Below are 13,371 nucleotides of genomic sequence, written 5' to 3' on the forward strand. Positions count from 1 at the left end.
GCAATAGATAACTAGCTCTGTGCAGATATAAGTCGCAGATTGACTGAGTTATTGGTGGACATCAGTTGGTACTAGCTTTAATAAGCAAGCAATGTATGCATTTATTTTTGCATATATTGTCAAAAAGGTGCACAAAATGTCCGGCAGCGGGATTTAAAAGACATAAAAAGGCATTTTTCATTTGATCTCGACTTAAATGTTGCATTTCTGTCCTCTACCGTTATTTCATTATTGCATGTATTTCCTTTTTTTCAGCTATGGAATTTGTAAACTGTGTGAAGTGACTGTTGGACTATACAAAGCAGTCTGTTTTTAAATTGGGACATCATTTTGCTGCACATGCAGTCAAACGTTACAGGGTGGAGGTTGAGGTCAAGGGTGAAGGCAAGAAAATGGGACACAGTGTTTGTTGCTCTCCTCGCCTTTTCTGCCCCCCCGCCTCTTCCCCTTTCTCTCTTTCAGGCATTCTCCTACTTTACTCATCTCATTCCATTTGTGCCATATCTCTCATTCGTTCATTGTGCGTTTGGCAACTAAATAGCATCTACTGCTTCCACTTTACTTTTTCATTTTCCTTTCATCTCCCTCCTCTCGCTCCCTCTCTGTTTCCTTGCCCTCCCTTGTGTCACCCCTGCATTCAAACCACTTTAAACAGCTGAGGGGAATCTGCTGGAGCTCTTGTTGCAGCAGTTGATCCAATAAAGACCCTTCAGAGTGGTAGTGGAAACATCAAAGTCCGTAAATATAATAAAAGCCCCCGAAGGTATTGAACGGAGGCCCCTTATTTTATTTATGAATAGAATTCGCACTTTACAGATATATGGGGCACAGAGTTTAAACCCACAGGTAATGATGTAAACCAATTAGACAACTTTATGTAGAACGGTTGAGGCACAGCATGCTTATAATGATCTCCGTGCAAATACGCACATCTCGATGCTAATCGTATGCAAAGAACTTCTTTAATTAATCACGTTTAGTAGAGTGATACAATCCCATCGCCTTGAGCTATATTCTTGGCCCTGCAGTGGTTGGTTTACATACACACACACCCACACACACACACTTTCATCACATCCTATTACCAGCTATGATCTGTTCATGCATCAGCCACAGCAAGGGGAAACATTACGCGTTTACTGTAGTCGCACATGCAAAAGTTACCGTCTGGTTAGCTGGAAACCATCCAACCCACCAGCCGATTGTCCAACCGAGTGGCTCCAAGCACCTCATCAGATCTCTGAAGCCTCCTCAATAATTGAGCGCTCACAAATCATTCATAAGGCAGTTGCTTGCTCACAACACCCCACCAGTCGCACAGCACTGCTGTGAGGGAAGACTCTGCTCCTGCCTTCCTTTTTTTTCTTTGGTTTTTATTTGTTTTTCCGTCATGCCACTTAATAGGACATCGTGCTTGACGAAGCAGGATGTAGTGAGCAGCGCTGGAGTCAGCAGCTAACCTGGGGCTGAACCTTCTCTGGAATGGAAAGGTTGCTGGGCAAGCAAAAGTGGCTATGTCTTATGTGTAATACATACCTGCATAAAAAAAGTGCATAAGCATTAAAAGGTTTGTGAAGAGCATTTCTAGACTCTCTGTACAGGTGTTTGTATGCATTAGTACAAATTGTGTGTGTGTGTGTGTGTGTGTGTGTGTGTGAAAGAGAGAGAGAGAGTACAGTAGAGAAAGAGATTGTCTCCTGTGAGCCTGGTCTCACACTTCAATGCATCCAGCTGTGATGGTAATAGGAATGGGCAGAAATCTGAGGCAGACACTGCTAATGGTTTTCTCAAACTGGGAGGGATGGTGACCCCAGTACTCTCTCTCTCTCTCTCTCTCTCTCTCTCTCTCTCTCTCTCTGTAACACAGATCTGCTCTCATTCTACTCTCTGCCAGACTTTCACTCTCCGTTTCTTTCCCTGTTTCTTCCCTGTTGTCATTCCTCTTTTGGTGTCTCTGTTCCTCACATTCTTTTATCAATGTCCATTTCAATTTCAATCTCTGTCTCCTCTACTCTGTCACTTCTTCTCCAGCTGTTCTGCGTCCTCTCTTCTGTGATTGATCATCTTGCATCTACCCCTTTTCTCACTCATTTTTTTTGCCTTTTTTATCTTGTCCATTAGTGTTTCTTTCAACTCCCTTGACACCCTCATGAGTTGTTACTTGCTTTTTTTTGTTTTTCCTTCTGCTTCATTTATCTTGACTCAATCCACCATTATCTTCCCTAGACACTTATTTGCCACTAATTGTTTGCATCAATGAAAATGGAGGGAGAAGGCCTAACAAAAAAAAGTAAAAGGCAGTTATTTGTGAAGTGAGTCAGCATTATTGCATCATTTAAGTAAGTAGTTAAAATTCAGATTTTTCTAGAACATTAATAGGATGCGGATTAAGTCTGCGAGAAATCTGAATGACAGCTCATGAGCCATCCAATAATTTTTGGGGTGTGATGAGTTTGATTGGCAATTATCAAACACATAATCTGTATCCAGAATCCAACTAAGGAGCACACATTATCTGTAATTTTAAAAGATTTATTCAAAGCACAGTAAGAACTTAATTAAAATGGTGAAAAGAGTTTTGGCGAGGTTGTTTACAACATCAGTGGTGGGATTAGTGGAAGGTGTAATCTAGAAGAGGTGGCACAAAAAGAAAAAAATAAATATAGTTAAGACAAACAAACCCAAAATACACTTTCTTCACTCAATAAACCAAACTGTTTAGTCTATTGTGGGCAGTAAATTAAGATTTATGACATGAGTCATAAATTTATGATTATCATCATCATCACCTTGCACCATGATTCATAGAGAGAATGTTGCATTGAACTGTGACATGTTTGGCAAGAAGTAATGTGCTGTCTGTGGACAATTTGTTCTGTTGTGGGTAGTATATAGTCAATATTGGTCGCACATAGAAATGGGAAACTCAAAATGAAAGAGGGTAAAAACAGTGGACTTAGTGGCAAATGAGGAGTGGTTTCTGAATCAGCTTACCCTGCATTCATGATGTTATTTCGAGATGGAGATATCATGCATTTCTGACTGTGACAATATCCCCAACTTAGTGAACAGAACTGCAGAAGTATCAACAAACCAGCTAAAAGTTAAATAAAAATGAAATGTATTATTATCACTAATATATTTGATTCAGCCAATTTAAAAGAATCCATGCACATGTTGCGTCTGGTTTCACTTGTTAATGAATTGTTTCAAATACTGTTGGGAAAACCACATCATTGCCTAATTTAAGCTTTTCAGTTAAATGACAGCGAGGCTATGAGGCTAATAATAATGATAAAATTGTTCTCGCTCCTCTAGTTCTGCCAGCATAACTTGAATGCTGCATTTTGCTGTTCACAACATATGGTATTTATGGCAAAGTGTGTAATTGCAGAGTTGGTTGTGTAAAGTGAAGGTTAAATATACAGGGCATTGATAATATAGCACATTTATCTTGAAGGATAGACTTGGCTTATATGATTTGCCTTTTGATGCACTGCAAAAGCAAATAAGAGTTTTCAAACATGGTAGACTTACTTCACAGCGGACCCTTTTGACTTTTCATTGCAGGAAAATAACTGATGCAACTAATAACAGTGATGATGGCTCTGTTCAAGGGAGCCATTAATGTGAATCAGCACATACAATACTGAACCCGAAAGCTGGCTCACCTTTATGGACTGGAGTCTTAATTAAAGCTATTAATAAGTTTAGTTTACTTTAGTTTGCACATAAATGTGTATAGAAAAAACTGAAAAAGAAAATTAAGGTTTAAACAATGTGTAGGAGAGGTAAGAGGCCAAAAATTGGTTATTGAGATACTTCTATTCAATAACTGCAATCATTCATTAAAAAAAAGATCAAAACAGAGATTGCATAATTGATCAAAATTTCAAGACTTAGTAGAATACAAAGTTTATACAAATCTATAAATGACGAAAAGTTTGTATTTACAAAGTGAAATGCATTATATATGTCTTATCTTTTCCTGCTTTGGCATGTCGGTGTGCTTGAAAAAAGGTCTACTTTGCATTCTGATTCAATGTCCTGGTCTACTGAGACGTGATCGTTAATGTTATTAGTAACACCTGTGCTTTTCCTGTGATGAGAAATCAAAAGGTCTGCAGTGAAAGCAGTTGAAAGTTGACATGAACATAAGAAGTCAGACCTCCCATTAAGCATGAATGTGACATTAGCTTACATAAAGCAGCAAACTGACCTGAGGTTGATATTGCAAAATAGGACTTGGAGTTAGTGAAGTAACCTCAGGGTTAACCTAAGTTTTTTTCAGTACAACAAAGCTGATTTACTTTTTACCTGCGAAATCAGCTTTAGAGGATTGGATCACAAGGATACCGACATGGACAAAAATCTGGAGTAACAGGTAAAAAATATACAGTATTTTTATAGGTCAGTACAATGATTTTTTTGTTTTATACTTTTGATGTCCACCATGGTTTTAAAAGACCACTTTTAACTAATAGAGAGATTGTTTAAAACACTTAACATATAAACTAATGATGATTTTAGCTGCCTTTTATTTATGGAAAGGTTTATTTTATCCCCGCAGTCATAGCTGACAGTGTGGCTGCTTGTACTCTCTGATTCCATCACTGCAGCTCAGAATAACTTGAGACATCTATGTGAAGAAAACTGCAAATAAACAAGAAAGATTGTCTTTTATTAGAAAAATAATCCACACGCTGTTAATTGGCTCCCATGAGTATAAATGCAACATTTCGGTCAGACCTCATCGGTCATTAACTACTTTTCTACTCTTTACTTCTGTAGCAGAAACAGTCTGGCATTACTTTTATGTGATGTGTTCAGAGAAGTTTCTTCATCATCCAGCTAAGTAACAAGAAATACTCACTCTATTCTTGAGTCACATATGATAAAACCTACACAGCCTTGGTTTACTTTTGAATTATTTCCAATATTTCGTCACCTTTTTATTCTGCTGTAAGATTACAGGCTTTTGTTTACATTTCACTCCATCAAATATGCCTTTTTTGGTTATTTTTTAAAATCTGAGTGTTTCCTTCTTTGTTCTCACAAAAAAATCCCATCCACATAAGTACTGTTTCAAAAAAAGATTTCTCTCCAAATGAAAAAAGCAAAAACACAATCACAGCTCTGTCAACAACAAGCCAAACCATTGCCAAACCTGGTCCAGTCCAAAACTGGTGACACTGGGAGCAGGCTCTGTGTTGTGGAGTGCTAGATTATGTAGCAGTGATCCCTGTTCTTAATGGAAGAGTAACTGTACATTAATGTGTAAACATGTAAAAGAAAAATAATAACAATATTAATACAATTCCTGTTAGCTAGGTCAGAGCCAGCACTATTTTGGTCATCTCTGCCATTGCATGAAATGATGCCTCATTTTTAACGCATCACAAATAGGATAATAGTGCACACACTGGTGTCACAAGCCAAAAACTCTTTTCCTGTAAGGAATTTTACAAAATCTGCGTTTTCATCAAATGCTTTTAGTATAGTACCTTGGAACCCAAAGTACCTTCTATGAAGAGGTACCTAAACCCACTGCAGACAGTATTCTTACATGTGGGCAGGGTTGCTGGCACTCACTGTATTTCCTTTTTCACAGGTGATACAGAATGAAGTCTGCACCCTTTTTATTGTCTATAGATCAGGGCTGCACCGTGACTTTTTCAGAATATTAAACAGCAGGCTGGACTGAGAGTCCCTCAATTGGATATTTATAAATAGTGGGTTTGTGCATTGACTCCTTGTCAGGCAAGAGCAAGGGTTTAGTGCTGCTGGCTGCTGTTTGGGAAAACTCTAACTTGGGAAAACTGTAACTTAAGTGTGTGATGTTTCTTTAAGCAGCTTCTCAAGTAAAGCGCATTAATAACAGCAGGTTATATAAGAACCATTAGCGTCAAACTTACTGTCCTTACTAAGGTCATAAAAGATACTTACCATATAGCACTAAAAGGAGCAAACAAGCTGTGATATTATCATCCTCATTTCTAAATGCCAACTGCAATATGGCACATTAAAGCGTTTTTTTAAAGAAGAAAAAAAGATTATATAACTTGGGAGATATGACCAGATGGCGGTCCCTCTCTGTTGAATTTAAATGATGCACCTGAATCAACTTTTGAGTAATGCATAAAAATGGATTTGTTTGTCCCAATCAATGCAGTTGGAGAATATGCCAAAGCAGAGCTGGACTGAGGCGAATCAATCTGCCGAGCTGCGTGGAATACCAGAGCAAGCTGTGTGGTCACACTGACAGATAAATGCCACCACCTCCAGCAGGAATTTAACTCACTCAAACTCAAGTAAGGCTCATCAAAAACTGCAGTGTCCCGTGCGGCTGTGCAGCTCTGTCTTTGCTGGCATGCGAATGCACAGAAAAAGCACTTTGGTTGTATAAACAGATGCAGCCTCTCACACAAACAGACATAATGAACACATCACAGCATAATTGCGATGTAACCAAATTGCAAAGAAGAACATACAGTATGTTATTGGTTTATGGAAATGAAATGTGCTGCAGACAGAGAGAAGGTGCAAGAGAGCTATAGCTTTTCAGTGTGCGTCTTTCCTAAATATTAGATGCAAATATGGTAATATTGACTTCGGCAGTTTAATTAAAAGAGGAAGTCGTGCTTGTGCAAGTGTTTATTTCATAAGCATGTATGTGCTGACGTAACCACCTGCTTTCATCTCAAGCTCATGGTCAACAAAGAAAGAGGCTAATTTCATTTTCATATCCTCCTTTTTTATTGTCTTGTTTATGCGGGGGCGAGCCTGAGGCAACAGCATGAATTATTATCCCTCTCTGTCCATATTAAGCCCACTGCACATAAACATTTCATTAATTTCATCTTATAAATGCACTCTTTCTTATCTTAGTCCCTGATGTTTTTTTCCACAGTTTGTCCGCTGTCTGAGTTTAGTTTATTCATTATCTGGTTCCCCACCATCCTTTTTACTCTAAGGTTGCTGATTGCAGCTTTTTGCACGAATCATCTGCAATGACTACAATCATGGCCACATTTTCTTTCAGGACAGAAGTTTGATTGCTTTATTAGTACGGACTGTGATATTTTCTTTGTGTGTGCAATGATGCATTATCAGGCAGCAAAGGATTATGCTTTTTTTGTGTTTTAGACAAACATTGGAGTTGTCATGGATAAGCGTATTTTAGACTTTGATGAAGTTGCAAACAGAGATAATACTGGGACGAGATAGATCAATCTGTCCTTTCAATCATTATCAGTTTCCATTATCTATCAATATATTGACTGCTTTTTGCAATCAGCTGATTAATTGATCAGTTTATAGCATCTCAAATAGAAAAGGACTCCTGTCATGATCTCAGCCCAAGGTGACACCTCCATCATGGTGTAACCCTTTGAAACGTGGAGCAACATCACATTTCTTGTGCTGCTTTCAAACGCATTTCACAAGTATTTAAAACTTGAACCCTAGCAAATATGTGTAATTTCTTTCAAAAACATGGGGGAAAAGGCAATGAGCACCATTGTAAAAAAAAGATATTCCAAAAATATTTAGTCTAAAGTCTAAAAATATAATTTTTAAGTACCTTTCTAGGATATTTTCCTTGTTCTTTTTCTGTTTTGTTTTTACTTTTAATTTGAATTTGTTTATTTTCACTCATTTAGGTTATATTCTTGTACTTTCTACTAATTTCTTGCTAATTCTGTGGATTATTTTTATTTCTGTAGCTCATTGCCTTCTCCCCATGTTTTTAAAATAAATCAAGCCAATTTGCTCAGGTTTCAAAGGATTCATTTTGTCTGACCAACAGTCAAAAACACAAGTATTTTCAATTTACAATTATATAAAACCACAGCACTTTGAGATGCTCAAACTAATGAATGTTTTCCAAAATTACTTGGATTCAATTGAAACAATAATTTTTCTGGCATTTTTCATAACTAGACAGGTGACAGATACAGACAGGAAATCCAGTGAGAGAGAGGGATGTTTAACATGCAACAAATGTCACTGCTGCAATCAACACTGCACCTGTATAGTATGTGTCTTGACCACTCAGCTGCCCCAAATTGGATACATTTTATTCATCAGTTTATTCATTAATTTTCTTTATCAGCTAATCGTTTCAGTGTTATGTACCAGCAACAAGAAGACAGATTTCTGACTCCAGATAGTGAGAGCAGCAGGTCGCTGTTGACACTGAGAGATACAAAGCCTGGAGAGAAAAGAAGGTTGTACCTGTGACTTCTCCTACATGCTCAGTGTCAATTATTTATTTTTGAACACATTTCAAACAGAACTCTCACCAGAATACCTGAAGAAATATTGAAAGCAAGTTGTGAAAACGTAACAGAGAAAAGATATGATGTTGTGACAAAGCAGTCATAGTAAATATGATGATATGTATAATGTTAAAGAGCGATAAACCTGGTTTAAGGGTCAGGGATGGATAGATGGGTCAACAAAACATCAGACTTTTTCCTTTGGTTGCACTCTCAGGTTTGCTTATCATAGAATATTGGCCTTAGCAGAGGTCTGTGCTCGCTGTGTGCCCTTAGTTATTGGTATTATTTCCCTCAAAAAGTCTCATTAATTTCCTGTGTTGTGTAGTAAAAGAATACAAGTTACAAAGTAACGTATTTAAAATACAAAATACGAGTAACTGTATTCCATTATAGGCACAGATTAAATTTATTCTGAATAGAATCTCTGGAAATAGATTACTTTTAGGGATAACCTTATTTGTTTTTTTGTTTTTTTTGCTCGAACACTGTCTTAACTGAATGCGGCATAAGCGAGCGTCAGTTAGATTACATTGTTTTCCATTGGAATGTTTCAACTGACCGCAAGCCAATTAGAGCTGCGGTTTTTAGCTAAACTTTCGTTGGATTAATTCCATTTATTCCTCTCACTGGCTTTTAGAGATCTGTAATGAAGATGAACAGTAAATACAGCCATTTCACACAATATAAAACATAAGTTTTATATTGTATAGTTTGTTGAAAAAGTACAAATGTTGAAAGATACTCGCCTGTCTTTTAAAGGTGACGTGTCCAGTCAAGCTAACAGCTGATAGGTAGCCTACATGGTAAGTTTGTATGCCATAACAGAAGTGCATATGTAATGGATTAAGTGTAGACAAAGCTATTAGGAGATGATGTAAAATTTAAATAAGGCATGCATTTTCCATTAATAGATTTATTTCCAACCACGGACAATGGCAGAGGAGATTTACAGCCTGGACGCTGTTGTGTGTTTGTGTATATAATACCCAGATTGATGAGCTCGGCAAGACGATTTGAAGTACTCCAAAAGTAATCCAAAGTATTAAGAATATCTTACTTGCTTTGTTTAATCTAATGCAATACATTGCAAGCTACATTTTTGAGCATGCATTACAGTAATCTCTAGTGGAATACACTGTAAAAGTAGCCACTCCAACACTGTTTGCATCATATTTTAAAAGCAGCAAAAAGTTTCTTTCCAAAAACTGCACTCTTAGCAAAGTTTAAAACAATGACTTCTCTTCCTCGCTCCATCTTCCTCCTCACTCCTCCCCGGCCTGCTTCCCCGCTCTCCTCCCTCTCTGTTAAAACTCCTTCTGAATTATCAAATGATGTCCTTTCTTTCACATGGCTAGTTCTGGATTACTTACCTGACTCTCCCTGCAGGCCTATTAAACACCTCTGGAGTCATGGTCACTGCCTGGCTAGCTCTGCATTCATAATGGTCATTAACTCAGGCACCAAAAATGAACGGTGGAACAATCCAATTCACAGAGATCTGAAAATGCCTTTTACCAAGGGGCCTTATATTGATAGCAGGCAATTTCACATCTCATTCGCCAGAAGTGGGCTTATTGAATATGAGAGGACTGGGAGGAGAGAATTGCAGTGCGGTTCCTTTACATTTCACCCGCATAGAGAAAGGCTGTGATATCTTTCAAGTCTGTGCAATCCTGCTCATGTATCACACATCGCCCTGGGTGGATCCATTGTTAGAGATAATATGTTTTTAAAAGCTTTCCTTTTCACTTGGCCTGCCAACAGGATTTCCCATTCAGCACGAGTCCTTTAACTCCCCGCCAACGAGACAATCACATTATTTCATTTTTCAGAAAGACCTGCGGCAGCGTTCTGCCACTCATTTCTCCCCTCCGCTGACAGGGAACAGTGTCCCTCTTTTAGCCACTTTTCTCTATTCTGTTTCCATCACATCAATAAAAACAGGGTTGGATCACGACGTATAATCCTTTCAATCCTTCCCTGATCTTATCTCAAGGATCTATTTAAATGTGAGCCTTTACACCAGGGGTATTTGCTTCCTTTTAAACGGTCTCCTGTGAACATAAGAACCAGAGCAAGGGCAAAAGATTAAACTTTTGATGCTGTCACAAAAATGTCTAATTGACAAGATTTCTATATGGCTTTGAATGAATAAGAAACATGGCCAGAGGACATGAAGCACCTTCAAACCTGAGATGCCTCACTTCCTGGTGGGGACTCCTTCAGATTCTTCATCTTCGATTTTAATTACATGACATTATGAGCTGCAAGTTTCTTTCAAGGGTGACATTGACAAGAATCCTTAAAGTGCTGCAGAAAAGTGCTAAATGGTTAAATGTTATCAGCCCTCTCCAGAGACAGGCGCCTGCTCTTTTCTGAAATTACAGAGAATTTGTTTTAATTCATTTTTTTATCATGAAAAAATCAACTGTGGTTTTCTGATTGCAAATTTCTGATGTATTATTTTAAAATTAACTGTGAAAACTTAATAAAGACTGCAATATTTCACTGCAGAGGGCACACTAGAGAGCTCAGACAGCATTACAGTTCCAGATTTTTTAAGATGTAAACAATAAGCACAGCTTTTCCAAAGTGACCTTTAAGCCAAAAGACAGTGAGTATTTTATAGATAAATTCCCTTAATAATCTACTCAGGAATGGCTTTGTTTTGTTTTTAACTTGCAATAACAGATTTGTGTTGTCCACTTGGGGGCAGCAGAAACAAATTTCAAACACAGCATTAAAATTTTGTGACCTTTGAGGTTCATATAATAAACTTGTTAGCAAACTAGACATCCAGTAGGCAAATGTGATTCCAGTATTACCTCTTTATTTAGCATGTTCAGCAGCTGGTCACAAACAGAGTCTGTCTGCTGTTTGGTGCACAGCAAGTAGTGCACAGTGGATTTTTTTTAGAGCTTTCTCACTGAAAGTAGTTATTTAAATAGTGGCTAAAAATGAACTGATAGCTAAACAATGAGCTGAGAGTTGATATGACGTTTGGTGAAGTAGCAGATTTAGGTAATAAGTATTTGCTGTAAGTATCTGTCAATTATTGCTCAAAGGCTCTGTTTTCGTTTTTTAGTTTTCTGTTTTTAGAGTTTGCATGTAAAATTACTTTTCTTTTACTCACTTATTTCTATTGTCTCTTGTCTCGTCTTTCCCCAGTGCTTGTGAATCTCACTCACTGACTAAATCTGCAATGCTTATCAAGTTGCACAGATTTCATTAGCTGAGTAGCATCATGTGAGATGATTTACGACTCGTGTAACTGGTCTGTTAGTAACCTGGGCTGCAAAAATATGCTGCAGCAATTAAAATAGAAAAAGTCCATCAAAATTTAAAAATTCTCCAGACTGAAAAAGCAAAGCGTCTGGGAATGGACCTGAACCAAGGTCCACCAATTAGTGATATCAGAAGGGATGGATCGGGATGGCGGGCTAACAAGGAAGACACATTTTGGTCATTTTGCTAACAAGGAGGCTGCCCCCCAAAAAATCGCCTACTGTCCATTTCAAAATTGTCACATTGTTTTCACGTTGTCATTATATTATAAAAAACAGTGATTAGCGCCATTGAGTAATTATAGTTTGTCAGATGTGTTGATGATTCATCTGCTTCAATATTCCACACATAACAACTTTAAGATTGAAATTCCTCCCCTCTCAGCACTTTTCAGCATCCCTGCACCTTCACCTGACAATCACTGCTCTGAATAAAGGGCCGACTACAGCACGAAGCGTCTGCTGTCTGCTGCTGCATTGACCCATACGTCCTTGCTCACTTCCGTCCCTCCCTGCCTGTCTCCGTATCCACTCTAAGCCATAATTTCTGCACAGTGCTGGCTTGGATGTGCCCGCAGGCTACGCTGGTCAATGTTCCCTCTCATACGACGCTCATCAGTGTTCTGGTGTGTTTCTGCAGCAAAGCACCCCAGCATGGCAATTTACTGACCTTTCTTTCCTGTCTTTTCCCCCCATCAGGCAAAATGGGTTCTCATTAATAGTTCATGGCTCCTTCTTTCACCCTGTTTGTTACATTGATTCACCTCCCTTTTCCTTTTCTTTTCTTGTTCTTCTCGTTTTCAGGTAGCTGCCCCAGTGCTGTGCTCTCATTTACACAGGAGTCTTTCTATTAACCCTGGGAGGAGTCTCTCCTCTCTCAAACGCCCTCCCTCATTCTCTCTCATGACACCCTGTGATCTCTTTTCATTCTGTATATTGCTTTCTTTCCATACTTTCCATCTCTTTAATGCCACATTTTCTAAGTCTCATCCTTTCTTTACATCTTTTGCTCTCGCCTCCTTCTGGTAATATTTGAGCAGTCTGAAAGCAGGTAATAGACTGGTGGTAAAACAAAAAGAGGAGCCTTTGGGGCAAGAGCTTTATGAGGCACAAAAATATGAAGGCAGAAAAAGAAATAAGGGCAGAGAGAAGTATGAATGATTCTGGGTTATTGTTTCAGTGCTTCAAGTGTAATATGAACGGTGTGGGGAGAGAAATGGGAAAGAAAATCAATTAAGTTCACCTTTTAGGCAGGAGTACTAAATGAAAACATGATGTTGTGCTCATTGCTGAAATGAAAAATCAAAACTTTATTGTTTACATAGTCTCCCCTTGCTGCTGCAAATGTTTTAATATCTGTCTGTATCTCCACAGAGAGACGAGTGAAGTGTTTTTATATAGAATGAAATTGACCTGCAATAATAGAACAGCAGAGAAAGTGTTGTTAGTCTTCTTCTTGTAGTGATAAAAGGACAAGATCCTGTGATGCTGAATTTGTAGTTTTTCCAGACAGAAACATTCTCCAATATTTTGACTCAGTAATGGCAGGGACATTATTAATGTTTAAATCACCATGAAAAGATACTGTCTGTCACAGTACCCTGAGAATTACAGTAATGGATGTAAGCAGCAGAATGGTGAACGGTGTATTTTTTTCTTTTTCTTTTTCTTTTTTTTTTTGCTCTTATGATTTTGACATGTATTCACAAAGAGGAAATTAAAGACCGGTTATTATAACCGCAAAATCTGTTCTCATGCTTCATTCTGTCATCACCAGCAAAAACATTAATTAAGATCACATTCCC

At 38.0% G+C, this 13,371-nt stretch overlaps 1 long non-coding RNA gene across 2 annotated transcripts in view; it reads left to right on the forward strand.

Moving 5' to 3' along the window:
* LOC148187250 (uncharacterized) overlaps window positions 1–6,823 on the forward strand; it is a 113,909-nt gene extending 107,086 nt beyond the window's left edge. Inside the window, exons 1-2 of one of the 2 annotated variants that reach the window (XR_015778957.1) lie at window positions 4,126–4,384; window positions 6,173–6,823. This is a non-coding gene — a long non-coding RNA (uncharacterized LOC148187250). Of the gene's footprint in view, window positions 1–4,125; window positions 4,385–6,172 lie in introns of those variants that run through there. The other variant, XR_015778956.1, reaches the window with a different exon arrangement.
* Window positions 6,824–13,371: the final 6,548 nt, after the last annotated feature.

The sequence above is a fragment of the Plectropomus leopardus genome, chromosome 15, assembly GCF_026936395.1.
Source record: "Plectropomus leopardus strain MGB_pleo_1.0 chromosome 15, ASM2693639v1, whole genome shotgun sequence".
Taxonomy (NCBI): domain Eukaryota; kingdom Metazoa; phylum Chordata; class Actinopteri; order Perciformes; family Serranidae; genus Plectropomus; species Plectropomus leopardus.